Below are 12,492 nucleotides of genomic sequence, written 5' to 3'. Positions count from 1 at the left end.
CCAGCTCCAGCGGGATGGGGCGGCCGCGCGCGGTCCCCGGAGCAGGGAGGGGGCTGCCGCCGGGGAGGGGAAGGGGCGGAGATGGCACCGAGTTAAAGGAGCCGCGCACATGCCGCGGCCGGGCGGACGTGCAAGGGAGGGGAGGGGGGGCAATGTGCGTGTGCAAGGGCGACGCGCGCCTTTCCGTGGACAGGTGGCGGCGAATTCACGTGTGCACGCGCAGGCAGGGCCTCGTGAGTGTGCCAGGGCGTGCTCGTGTAAACGGGGCCCTATGCTTGTGCGAGCTCCTGGGCTCATGCGTGCGAGGGCAACCGTGTGCATGATGTGTGTGTGTGTTACTAATCCACAATAAACAGCAGGATGGTAACTTCTAACACTGCCCCACAAAAGGCAGGCAAAGCCCTTGCCCGTTGCGATACCTAATCACAGCAAGGCAGGTGAATGACCGGGGCCAGGCGACAGGCTTTGGGAACTTACTTCACTGTCTGAATAATTAAAACAATAATAATATCAAATACACAACGTCTTCTCCCATATGCAAACGGGAGCTTCCCTGCAATAACCCCATTTTGGGTATTTTCTCTCTCACTCTTTTATGATTAATTCTAAATATGATTCCTTGTATTCAATAATGAAACATTGGATAATACTGCTAACTCTTACTCATTAGTCGCTGTCCTGTTTGTTTTTCCTTTTGATGATTTATATAATAGTGGTTTTTAAATCGCTGTATGAAATTATATTCACTCTGCAATAACCTTTTAACACTTTTAAATTTAAATATAAAAAGGGAAATTATGAAACACCCAAAACAATGAAAGCAAATACATTCACAGCTAGCGGGTAAATAAACCATAAATCTAAGTTGCAAGCATCTTATTTACTGCCTTAAATCACTTTATTGTGGCTTATTCTTCATCTTTATTAGTATATTCAGTATGTCAATATTTTTACTTGGTCTCAGCTTGAACATCGATGTAGTTTTCAGCGTGTGAAGCTGCACAGATGCTGGGGATATTATATTCAAAAGTGTATCCTTACTTTTCATCCTCACTTTTGTGCCAACTAAAACGCGCTGCATGTTGGGGGAAAAAACAGGGTTATATCCTACAGATATCCTACAGACTGAATCATCTACATTAAATTGCCCTCTCAATTCATCTGTGAGAATATGTCCTTGATAGAGAAGCTTTCAGAGTGAGGGGGGTTATTTTTTCTGTTGAACTTAAAAGTTTTGGGGAAACATTTTACGTGACAAAATTTAAAACGTCATTTTAGGAGTTGGGGCGGGAAATGTTTATAATACAAACACAGACATACGTTTAGCTGGAATAGTGCTAGTAGTAGGCAACACTATTCAAGAAAAAACACTGTATCCTTAGTATACACCTGATAGCCTCACAGGGGCTCGCACTTCCTAGCAGAAGTCAAAGAAGATACACTAAAGTAAAAACACTGCATCATTGGTTGCATTCTATGTTAATCTGAAAAATGCAGCAGCACAAAAACCAGCATGGATTTGTTCTCCTCCTTATATTTCTAAAGTTTGATTGAAGACACAAAATGCAATGGAATGGAAGTGATGTGTCCGGATGTCCTGCATTGGGTGCAGCCAAGCCAGCAGCGCCACCTGCTGTTTCCACCATGGCTTTGAGCACCGGAGGGAGAGAAGAGAGTGAGTGGTATTTGTGGAGTCACTATTCTATTTCGGAAACGGAAGTTAAGAGGTGGGCTGGCGCTACCTGGCTATGCTGATGGATGGGGTCTGAGGGCGAGAAAGAGAGAATGCCTGTGAGCTCTTTTGTATAGAAGCGGCTTTCAACTAAACCCCATAATCAAATATTCCCAACCTTTAAGGGATTTGGAATCTAAATCTAGATCTAAAATTGAATTTTGCAGCTGATCTCCACCTCTGTAATGGGCCAAACCAAAACCCTGGACCCAGACAGTCCCAAACTTTGTCAGAGAAAGGGGGTATCAAAATACAGATTTCAGATCTGAATTGTGTATCTCATTCTGGTCCTTCTCTAGATTTATATTCAAAAAGCACTGGTGACACACCACACATTTGTCTCCACTGGGATGAAGGAGAGGAAATGGAGGAACAATGTCCAATAAAGACAGCACAGTATATAATGGTTCAATCCTGTGTTTACCAACAGGTTTAGTTCTCAGTTCTAATGTTCTCATTTTGTAATGTTATTTTCCATCATAGGAAACACTAAATATTCCAGAGAAGTAGGATTAAACCCTCTGTGTCATAACCTAATTTATCACCCCTCCCACCCACACAATATGTCACCCTTATCATCCAAAGCACATTTCTGAGTGCTTTCTCTAGCTTTCTCCATAGCTCATTGCACTTAGTATGAAATTGAAAATACGCTGCAGCTGTGCAGAACAAAACAGACTGTCATTGACAAAGGCCCTGCACACCAGAAATATGTTTTATTACAGGAAGAATAACTAAATCATTATAAATAAATATGCCACGGATTTAAAAAGGCAGTGTTTGACAACAAAGTGGGGGGAGTAGATTGGCAGTCTTTGTTATGGAGCATGATGGAATATCTGCACTGATTCATGACATCCTGTACTGGATTATAGTTGTTCCATAACTGGAGTTGGAATTATGTCACAAGAGGCTGGCACTCAGTCACAGCAATTCCCCCCAGGTACACAATATGGTCATGAAATTTTCATCACGGGAGCATTGCTACTCTTGGACAGATTCTCAAAAACTATATTTGATTAAAATTTGATGAGATGGTTACGGACTGGTTTTCCCCCATATGTCCTTTCCCAACATTGACTTTTACCAAGATATTTCTGTGTAAATGGAGCTTTCCTATTTCTAAACTACGGCTTCCTCGATAGGTACTCTGTGATGTGCTTGTTTACACAGTGATCAAACTACCATTCCATAGTCCTTACTGAGGCCTTCTCTACTCTGCATTTCTAGCCAAACACATTTGTGTAGACATGACTGAGGCAATATGTTTTGGACTGGTGCAGTTTACCCTAGTTTAAAACTTACCTGATTCCACCAGCCTGATTCCGTCAGCCTCCACCCCAAATCCCGCTTTGCCTCCAGCATTTATAATGGTGTTAAATATATAAAAAGGTGTTTTTAATTTATAAGGAGGTCACACTCAGAGGCTTGCTATATGAAAGGGGTCACCAGTACAAAAGTTTGATAACCACTGATTTAGTGGGTTCTAAGAATAGGCAAGTTTAATATAATAGTATGACCATTCTATGGCAGGCAAGCAGCCCAGATATATGTAGCCACTGAAGTCCCTGCAGGTGTGCTTGGCAGAGTTTTATGAACATTTTAATATGCAAATATGTCCTGATCAATGTGGCTCTGCAGTGCACATTTACTGTCATTTTAGCAAAGGCATTTCATCTTAGTTAAGGAAATGGCATCTAATGTCTACTGAGAGTAAATCAATGATGGATGAACATGGCAAAGGGAAGCTATTGCCTGGAAAAGCAACATAATTTTTAAAGGACTTGAAACTAGAAGGTTATAACCTCAAGTTGTTTGCCAAGCTGTTGACCAATAGTAATCAGATTTTGAAATGATTTGGTCTGTTTTCGTCTGTTCATATGGTAATTTTATTGTATTTAAATCAGCCAGGAGAGTTACATAAAGGATGCTTTTGACCCATTTTCTTTACTGCCCACAAGCAAATTAACATATTGAAACTGATTTTGTCTGTAAACAAGGCTAAACAAAAGAAGCCTGATCCTGAATACCTTATTCACACACATAATTCTTACTTACCGGAGTCATTCCATTGACTTCATTAGTACTATTCTAGTAAATAAAGATTGCTCCTGTAAGACAATTGAGACATTAACCCCTGAATTCTGTCATCTCTGTGTTGCAAGTTCAAATCCAGCCCACATTGCCATTTAGTGAAATGTGCTATACAGGAATGTGATAAGAGCTAATCTCATACCAAGTACCTACAATTTTTGATTTGTTCTGCTCTACGAGACAACAATGCCATGCAGATACCTTCAACCTATCATGTGAAATCATAACTCAGCTGGTATAGCCAGCAACCACACACCAGCAGCAGCGTTTTCACCTTCAGAAAATAGCTGAAACCTTAATCCATACCAGGTCCTGTCTCCTGTATTTAAATATACATGTTAAATCTGGTAAACAGGAAGCAGTAAATACGTTTAGCTGGGGCCAAGGGGGAAAACCTGATGAGAAGAAAGCAGGTAAGGTCTGCTCATGCACATATCACTTGAGATTTTGTTGCCATCTGAGAGTTCAATACTATTTAGTGCATCATATCTAATTTGTTTATTTTTACTTATGTAAAATTCACCTATTACCCTGTTCTGTGGGTATATATACAAACATTAGAATAACATTCATAATTTACTAATAGACAAATTAATTAGGGTTTCACCCCAGGATATAGGTCTTTATCATTTCCATAATCACACTTTTCCCTCATAAAGATCTGAATAAGTGGATGGGATTTATACCATACAATGCAGCTCAACAACACTTAGCCTGTCAAAAAAACAGGGGGAGTAAAGCAGTGTTGCCAACTCTCGCAATTTTATCATGAGTCTTGCAATATTTGGTGTTTTTCTTAAAGCCCTTTCCCCTCATGCTCCTGAAGTCATGTGATTATATGAGACAATCAGCTTTCATTTTTCTTAAAAGAAAGATTCTAACTCTTGCGAATTAAGAGAAAAGCTTGAAAATATGAACTGCAAAGACTCAAACTCCTAAAGGTAAATAAAAATAATATTTAAAAAAAAAACAGCATGATTTTTAAGCCAGTCTCATGATTTTTGAACACTTGGGGTTGGCAACAGAGAATAAATTTCAGACCCGAGCCTGCAACTGAAAACACCTTGTCAGCTAGGGTTGCCAGGCGTCCAGTTTTCGACCAGAACTCCCAGTCGAAAAGGGACCCTGGTGTGCACTAACCAGGCTGCTAAAACTCTGGTCGGTGGTGCAGCGGGGCTAAGGCAGGCTCCCTACCCTGCCTGCCCTGACTCCGCATGGCTCCTGGAAACAGCCAGCATGTCCGGCTCCTAGGCACAGGGGCTCTGTGTGCTGCCCTTGCCCCAAGCACCAGCTCCGCAGCTCCCATTGGCCAGGAACCGCGGCCAATGGGAGTTGTAAGGGCAGCACCTGTGGGGCGGGTGCAGGCAGCATGCAGAGCCCCCTGACCCGCCCCTCCGCCTAAGAGACAGACATTCCAGGAACCATCTGAGGTAAGCGCCCAATTGGAGCCCACATCCTGAACCCCCTTCCTCATCCCAACTCCCTGCCCCAGCCCTGAACCCCCTCCCACACCTAAACTCCCTCCCAGAGCCTGCACCCCACACCCCCTCCTGAATCCCAACCTCCTGCCCCAGCCCTGAGTCTCCTCCTGCACGCCGAACCCCAGAGCCCCCTCCTTCATCCCAAACCACTCATTTCTGGCCCCACCCCAGAGCCCACCTCAACCCCCTGCCCCAGCCCAGTGAAAGTGAGTGAGAATGGGGGAGAGAGCGATGGAGGGAGTGGGGATAGAGTGAGCAGCGGTGGGGCCTTGGGGCAGGGTAAGGGTGTTCAGTTTTGTGTTATTAGAAAGTTGGCAACCCTATTGTCAGCAGCCAAGAGAGGTTTAAATTTAGAGGCTGTTATAAAGGTATCATACAAATTAGGGATGGAAAAGATCTATTAAATCTAGAGATAGATTTAAGCAGCAATTTATATCCAGAGTTTAACCTCCTCAAACCTCAGAGGCTTTTGGGTCACTCCCTGGTTTTGCTTTGGCCCATCCCCCATTCCAGTTCAGGGCTGTTCCAGCCAGTTTATTTGCTGTTGTATAATTTCCACATGATAAGTGACCTCACTTCCTGTTTATTTTGCATGTCAGTGTGCTTGAGAGGTAGGTTCTACAGACTGTTTTACCACTGTATAAAGGTTCTTGAATGATCTTTAGAAAAGCAAAAACATTATTGTAAATAAGGCACTTAAAACTAGCCACATTTGAATTCTTTAATTTAAGGAGATGGCCACAGGTAATATTTCCTAAAGAACACACTCTGGTGTATATGTAAAAAAAATATATTTTTCTCACTCTCTGGTTCTTAAGTTCTTATATTTGTATCACACTAATTGATGCTCCAATTAAAATTGGTGTTGACTGATTAGCTGTCCCGTGTAAGAATCCTGACATTTCACAGCTAACCTTCAGGATAGCTTAACCTCAAAATATGAAAATAAGACTGGCTGCTGCTTTCTCTCCTGCCTGTGACCTTGAGAGAGAAAGAAAATCCCTCTACATCCAGTCTTACATAGAGATTTTTCTGATTCTGGCCATTCACCTGTAGGATCCCAGAAGGCATGCAGAAGCAGGAGATCACTGCATGAGAGCTGACACTGATATGAAGAAAGCAGGAAGGAGAGCTCTGACACAATCCAACCTAACACAGCAATGAGTAAACGTTTCAGATCTAAGCTCCCTGCAATCCCAGCCTGAAATAACAACAAGGAGTCTGGTGGCACCTTAAAGACTAACAGATTTATTTGGGCATAAGTGTTCGTGAGTAAAAACCTCACTTCTTCGGATGCATAGAGTGAAAGTTACAGATGCAGACATTATAATAATTATATTGTTAGTCTTTAAGGTGCCACCAGACTCCTTGTTGTTTTTGTAGATACAGCTACCCCCGATACTTGACAGCCTGAAATATTCTTTCAGTGACTCTCGGGTTAGGAGAAAGGACTCTCTCCTTCCTCGGGAGGAGCAGAATAATTATTTCTCATAGTCACAGGACCTGAAGAACTCTGACTCGAGCCTGGATTCTGCAGGCTGCAAATCACCCCATACTGACCTGCGCCTGTGCCAATGACGAAGCGAAATGTCTGTGTGTATGTCTGTGGGAGGGGAATGTTAGATCACTGATCCCAAGCATTATCTAATCCCCAGTCTACAGCTCCGTCCCCAAGCTGTGGGGAGAAAGGAAAGTGATCATCACGGGACTCAGCTGACTCACAGCCATCTGACTTAGTTCCTTTAAGTAGTCCAAGAGGGTCCATCAGGGGGGTTCCAGAGGGCCGACATCAAATTGTGGGAAGATTTTATGTGTCTATATTTCAAAGTTAGGAAAACTCTAGAAGGAGCATACTGACATAAAAAAGAAAGGCAGAGTGACTCAGCCTAGGTAGACCGGGAACCTCCTTTAGTTTTTGGCTTTATGCACAGTCCCTGCTGCAACTGATCTCAACTCTACTTCCAAGCTAACTGCAGTTCCCACATTTGAAGATCCCCCCCCATTAAACTAATGTAGGTGGAACTGGTACCCCAAACACTAGCTCAACACCATGCAGAATACATCATGTCGTCATCCTTTTGTCCACATAAACCCTTTGGGGCAGGATTGTTTTGATACAAGAGTCCCTTCTCAGCTGAAAAAGTATTATTATTCCATGAGCATAATCATTCTGCTTAGTGCTTTGCAAAGAAGAGATAGTACCTGAGCAGAGGAGTTTATAGTTTTGTACTATGTATAGTTTGGACACACACAGTACATGGTGAATGAGCCTGTGGTATAGGAATTGCCTGGTCACTTTAAAAAGGGCTTCCGAGTAGAAGGCAGTTTTGAAGAGGGATTTGAGGGAAGAAAAGAGGAAAATTGTAGGAAAGCTGAAATGCTGAGCCCCTTCTCTCCCTCACATAGCTCCAGAATTGTAGGTTTTCATGGAATCAGACAGTGATCTTTTTCGAATGGGAAATCAGTAGTCAGAGCAGTCTTTTACAAAGGCTTCTAAACAAAACAAGTGTATCACAAAATTCTGTCCTATTAACCCCAGTCTTGTACACATACATACAGTACTTTACTCATCATCTGATTGACTGTAACCATTTTAAGACTTTTAAAAGCTCCCTCTGTCTCTTTTATTGTTTTCTGTTAGAGTTAATGCTTGTTCAAAAATGAAAACTGCAGCAATTTTCAGGGTAGGTGTCAACCGTATTTAATTACACTTCCTTCCTGGGCTTCCCCACTGAAAGCTTTCATGACAGAAAAGTCAAAAATAGCATACACAAGAAAACATAAGAAAAATTATCAAAGCTCATATGAACCCCAAGATCTCCAGGCCAACTTTAGCCATGGAAACTCAAGGAAAAAATATGTAAGCTGTGAAGCCAGAAATGTAAGGCCAAGGTTAATCATAGAAGCACAGACGTAAGATCTTTTCAATTTTGATCATAATTCAGTCTAGTCCCAGTGCAGGATTGTTCCCTACAAAATACCTTCTAAATTAGTTCCCATACTTCAGAGATACAATCAAAAAGTGCACAAACCTTAACATTTTCCTGTTTCTGGCCAAACATGACAAAGACCCTAGAAGGATCACTACTTTAAAAGCTCTTTGGAAGTTGTTCAATTAAATAACCATATGAAGTTGACAGGCAGAACAAGACAAATGTGAGATGAAGCCCAGTTTAACTTCCAAAGAGATTTAATCTCTCTCACATCCACCTATTTTTCTGAAACACTCTTTTGTTCTCCAAAAAGATGAGAATAGTCTAGAGGGAGAGAGGACCTTCTATTATAGAGAACATGAGGATTATTCACAGTAATAAGTGAATGTGTCAAACTCAGTTTAGATTCTTAGATGTCATCTTCAGGTAGCTGCAAAGTTCTCCACACATACACTTCTGTTCCTGTGGCAACAGTTAAGTGTAGGGAAAGGGGGCTTTAGCTGGATCAGATCCCCTATGAGAAGCTCTGCAGAGGAGGAGAAAGGACTGTGATATGGGACACAGTTGAATTACAGACAGATAAGATAAGCAAATAACAGTACCCTTTATGAGGCCCCAGAGTGCAAATTCCAAATACTTGCCTTTGTTGTTATTTTTCAGCTAGGAAACTTCTGGAAGGAGCATGATGTCATAAACAGAAGACCTAACATGACTCAATACACACCAATCAGGACAGGCAAACTTCCTCTGGCTTTTGGCCACCTTTCATATTTGCTAACTGAGTTAAAGTTCACACTAGCCAAATATTAGATCTGCTTCTGTTTTTAATTTGGTGCAGCTCTTGCTTTTTATGGATTTATAAATTAATCTGGGAGACTGGAGCAACACTATTTAGCACATCTGTGAGAGGGATGGAGAAATCCTTACATCCCAAAAGAACTCTATAGGACAAACATTTGTGGAGGGTGAATAGGAATGGAATACACCTCTCTTGCACTTGTTTAAATACTACCCAAATTTTTAATACCAAAAATTGTTAGTGTTTCTGTGTTTGAGGCCAGGTTAGTGCCAATAGAAAGTCAACTGATGTTCTGAGACCATTTCCTAGTAGGGACAAAGGTCCACCTTCACGAATAACACTAATTGGCACCATTGGCAGTGTCAGCACAGAGACAAAGGACAGAAAGTACATATAGGCCTACAGGTGAGCCTGCCAGGACATGACTGAGGTACACTGGCAAAGACAGCGTGGGGAGGGGCATCTTTGTATTGCTGGTGGACATACTGTTTCTATTTTGTGGATAAACAGAAGACTTCAGTCTCCTGTAATGTCAAGTCCATAACTTTCACCAACATTTTGAAATAATCCCAAATTTAAATTAGATGAAAAAAAGAGAGGGCTAGTGGATTATGTCTCTGTTTGACCACAAACCCTTTCATGTTTAGGATCATTAGCCCCATGTACCTGTGTTTACAAACCTAGTAAAATGTTTCATTACAGACACAGCACTATTTATCTGCTCGTGTGTTTAAACAGTTCAAGCCAGATCAATGGCCATAAAACATTATTATCAAGCAACTCAAGTGATTCTTCCTAAGGCAAAAAGAGCAATTCTGTCTACTATACAAATAAATATACTTGAAATAAAAAACATGTCATAATTAATTTAAAATTTACTTGTGTCTTCAAACATTTAATTGATTAACTGGGAAGGCTGAATATACTGCTGAGTTTAAAATATGTCTTTTTTTAAATTTTTTTTTATTTCTTCATCCTAAAAAAGAAATAAATCTTTCTCTTAACTTTAAAGAGCATTTAATTCATGACAAGGCCACTCAAGATTTCCCATTAGGTTAAGAACTATGTGTCACTAAAAATCGCAGGCCCTTAAGGTGAAATGAAATTAACACCAACTGGGAACCTAATACTCATTGATCCATCTTTAATTATACTTAGAAGATTCAGACAGCTTCTTCTGCCAGCTGGACTCTTATCTGACCTGATTAAGGATCCTGTCAACTGTATCTGATCTGCAAATATTGCTGCCAACAAACTTGGAAAGCCCACAAACATCCTTCTTGATGTCAGCAAGCAGCTATTTTTAGGTCCCAAAAATCCAGATCCAGGACAATTACTTAGCTACACTTACTAAGAGGAGGGCAGGTATATGCTACCTTTTGAATATGAGGCAGATCTTGTTAATTAACGCATTTGCCTTCTGATGATCAAAGACTATGGATTTTGGAGCCCCATTCCACCAATCACTCCGTCCTGCCTATCACTGCTCGATAACATTATGGAAGCAAAACAACCAGTCAGGGCTAAAGGGTCTCAGATGCCATGTCTACCATAGAGAGAGGTACAGTAACACTACTGTGTCCCAGTGCTGAAGGGTCCTTGGATATCATACTGTGGCATAGCAGAAGTTATGCAGTCATGTCTCCATACCAGAGGTTCTTGGATGCTGTGTTGTAAAATGACAGAAGCACCAATTTAATTTTCATTCCTCAGTGTTGTAGGTTCTTGAATGATGCACAGATGTTGTTGTTGTATTTAACTAACCAAGTTTAAAACCACTGACAAGCCTGAGATATCAAAACCAGCTGGCAGCTGCTGGAGGGTGCTGAAGATTTGTTAAATCACTTTCAGATTAACTGAATCATATTTCCATTACACTGAGACCTGGAGACATTAAATATTATCTGTAATCACTCATTCATTTGAAGCTCTTATACAGAGCTTTAGAGTTGTATATTTTGATTAAAAGAACCCAACACCCTCTCGCTTGTCTCCTACACTTGGAACCATTCATTCTTTTGTGCTGGGAGACAGATTTCCTCAGCACATCTATTGCCAAAAGTGGACTAGTTGAAATCTGAAGGTAGCATGGAGTTAAATAGCCCTGTTAAAGCAGAGTCAAATAAAAAGAAACTGCTGGCTTTGTTGAGAAGAGGCAAAAAAGACTGGGGTCTGGAAAGAGGATAAAAGGAAGAAAGATAAGAGAAAACCAGAAAGAGGGGAACACACACGAGGTGTACAAGGATAAAAAGGCACTGGAGGAAGAATAATATGAATACAGTTCTAATGTACAGATTTCTGAATCTTGCAACTTGTCTCACTCCCTGTTGGTATTCAAAACACTTCAGGAAGGGGCAAGAGTCCAATACACAGCAGAATCTGCTGTATTATATTACTTTTTGGGGTGAGCACAGTGGATTAAATAGCAAACACAAACTGTCCATTATAACTGTCTCCTGTTTCATCAACAATAGATTTACGATGGATGGTTAGTAATTTGTACTAATACAAGTAAAACAATAATATAACATCACAAAAGGTGAACAAATAGTGTAAAGAGTGAGGCGTACCACAGGTGTTTAAAATGCATTTCTTCAGAGCAGTACCATGTCTATATTGTATTTGTACATTACCTAGCACAATGGGGCCCCAGTCCTGACCGGGTTCTTTGAATGCTGCCAGAACACAAATAATTACGTATTAACTCTTGTTATTGATGTTGTAGATAAAAACCATACTTTTCCTAAAATATTATTTTTAATCCAATTGCATCTTTCTAAATTGTGCTTTAGACTCAATGGGCTAAATTCATCCCCAGTATATCTGTATTACCTTCAGTGATTTTACACTAAGGATGAACTATTGGCCTTAGTGTGAACATCAGTTTAATTCAGTCCCAAGTCCTGTAGTCTTTCTGACCACCTATGGAGCCACTTGCAAGCAACACCTTCTGCGTTACCTACTGCTGTTGGGGCGGCCTGAACCCCACCCAAAACATCAGGTGGGCGTGGGCAGCTAGTGCCAGGCAGGCCTTCCTCACCCCCATGTCCTCTGACTGGAGCAGAGGGGAAAGTGCTGAGTCACGGTTACCTATGGCTTGGACAAGGCGAGTTCCCTGTGGGCTGTCGCCACCCACTCGGGATCGGGTATCGCTACCTCCCAGTAGCGAGAGCCAAATACCTCCCTCTCCTCAAGCCCCACCCCCCACGCCAGGCTCTAGCCGCCTTTCCTCCCCTACCGTCCTTTCACTCTCCAGACCCCCCCCTCCCCCAGTCTCCTCAGTCTCCAGACCCACATCTCCTCATCTAAACCCCCCGTCTCCTCAGGCCCCAGACCCACATCTCCTCATCTAGACCCCCCCCGTCTCCTCAGGCCCCAGACCCACATCTCCTCATCTAGACCCCCCCCGTCTCCTCAGGCTCCAGACCCACATCTCCTCAGTCTAGACCCCCC

The sequence above is a fragment of the Trachemys scripta genome, chromosome 8 (assembly GCF_013100865.1).
Source record: "Trachemys scripta elegans isolate TJP31775 chromosome 8, CAS_Tse_1.0, whole genome shotgun sequence".
Classification (NCBI taxonomy): domain Eukaryota; kingdom Metazoa; phylum Chordata; order Testudines; family Emydidae; genus Trachemys; species Trachemys scripta.
The sequence above is the reverse complement of the archived record's forward strand: the minus strand, read 5'-3'. Positions refer to the sequence as shown.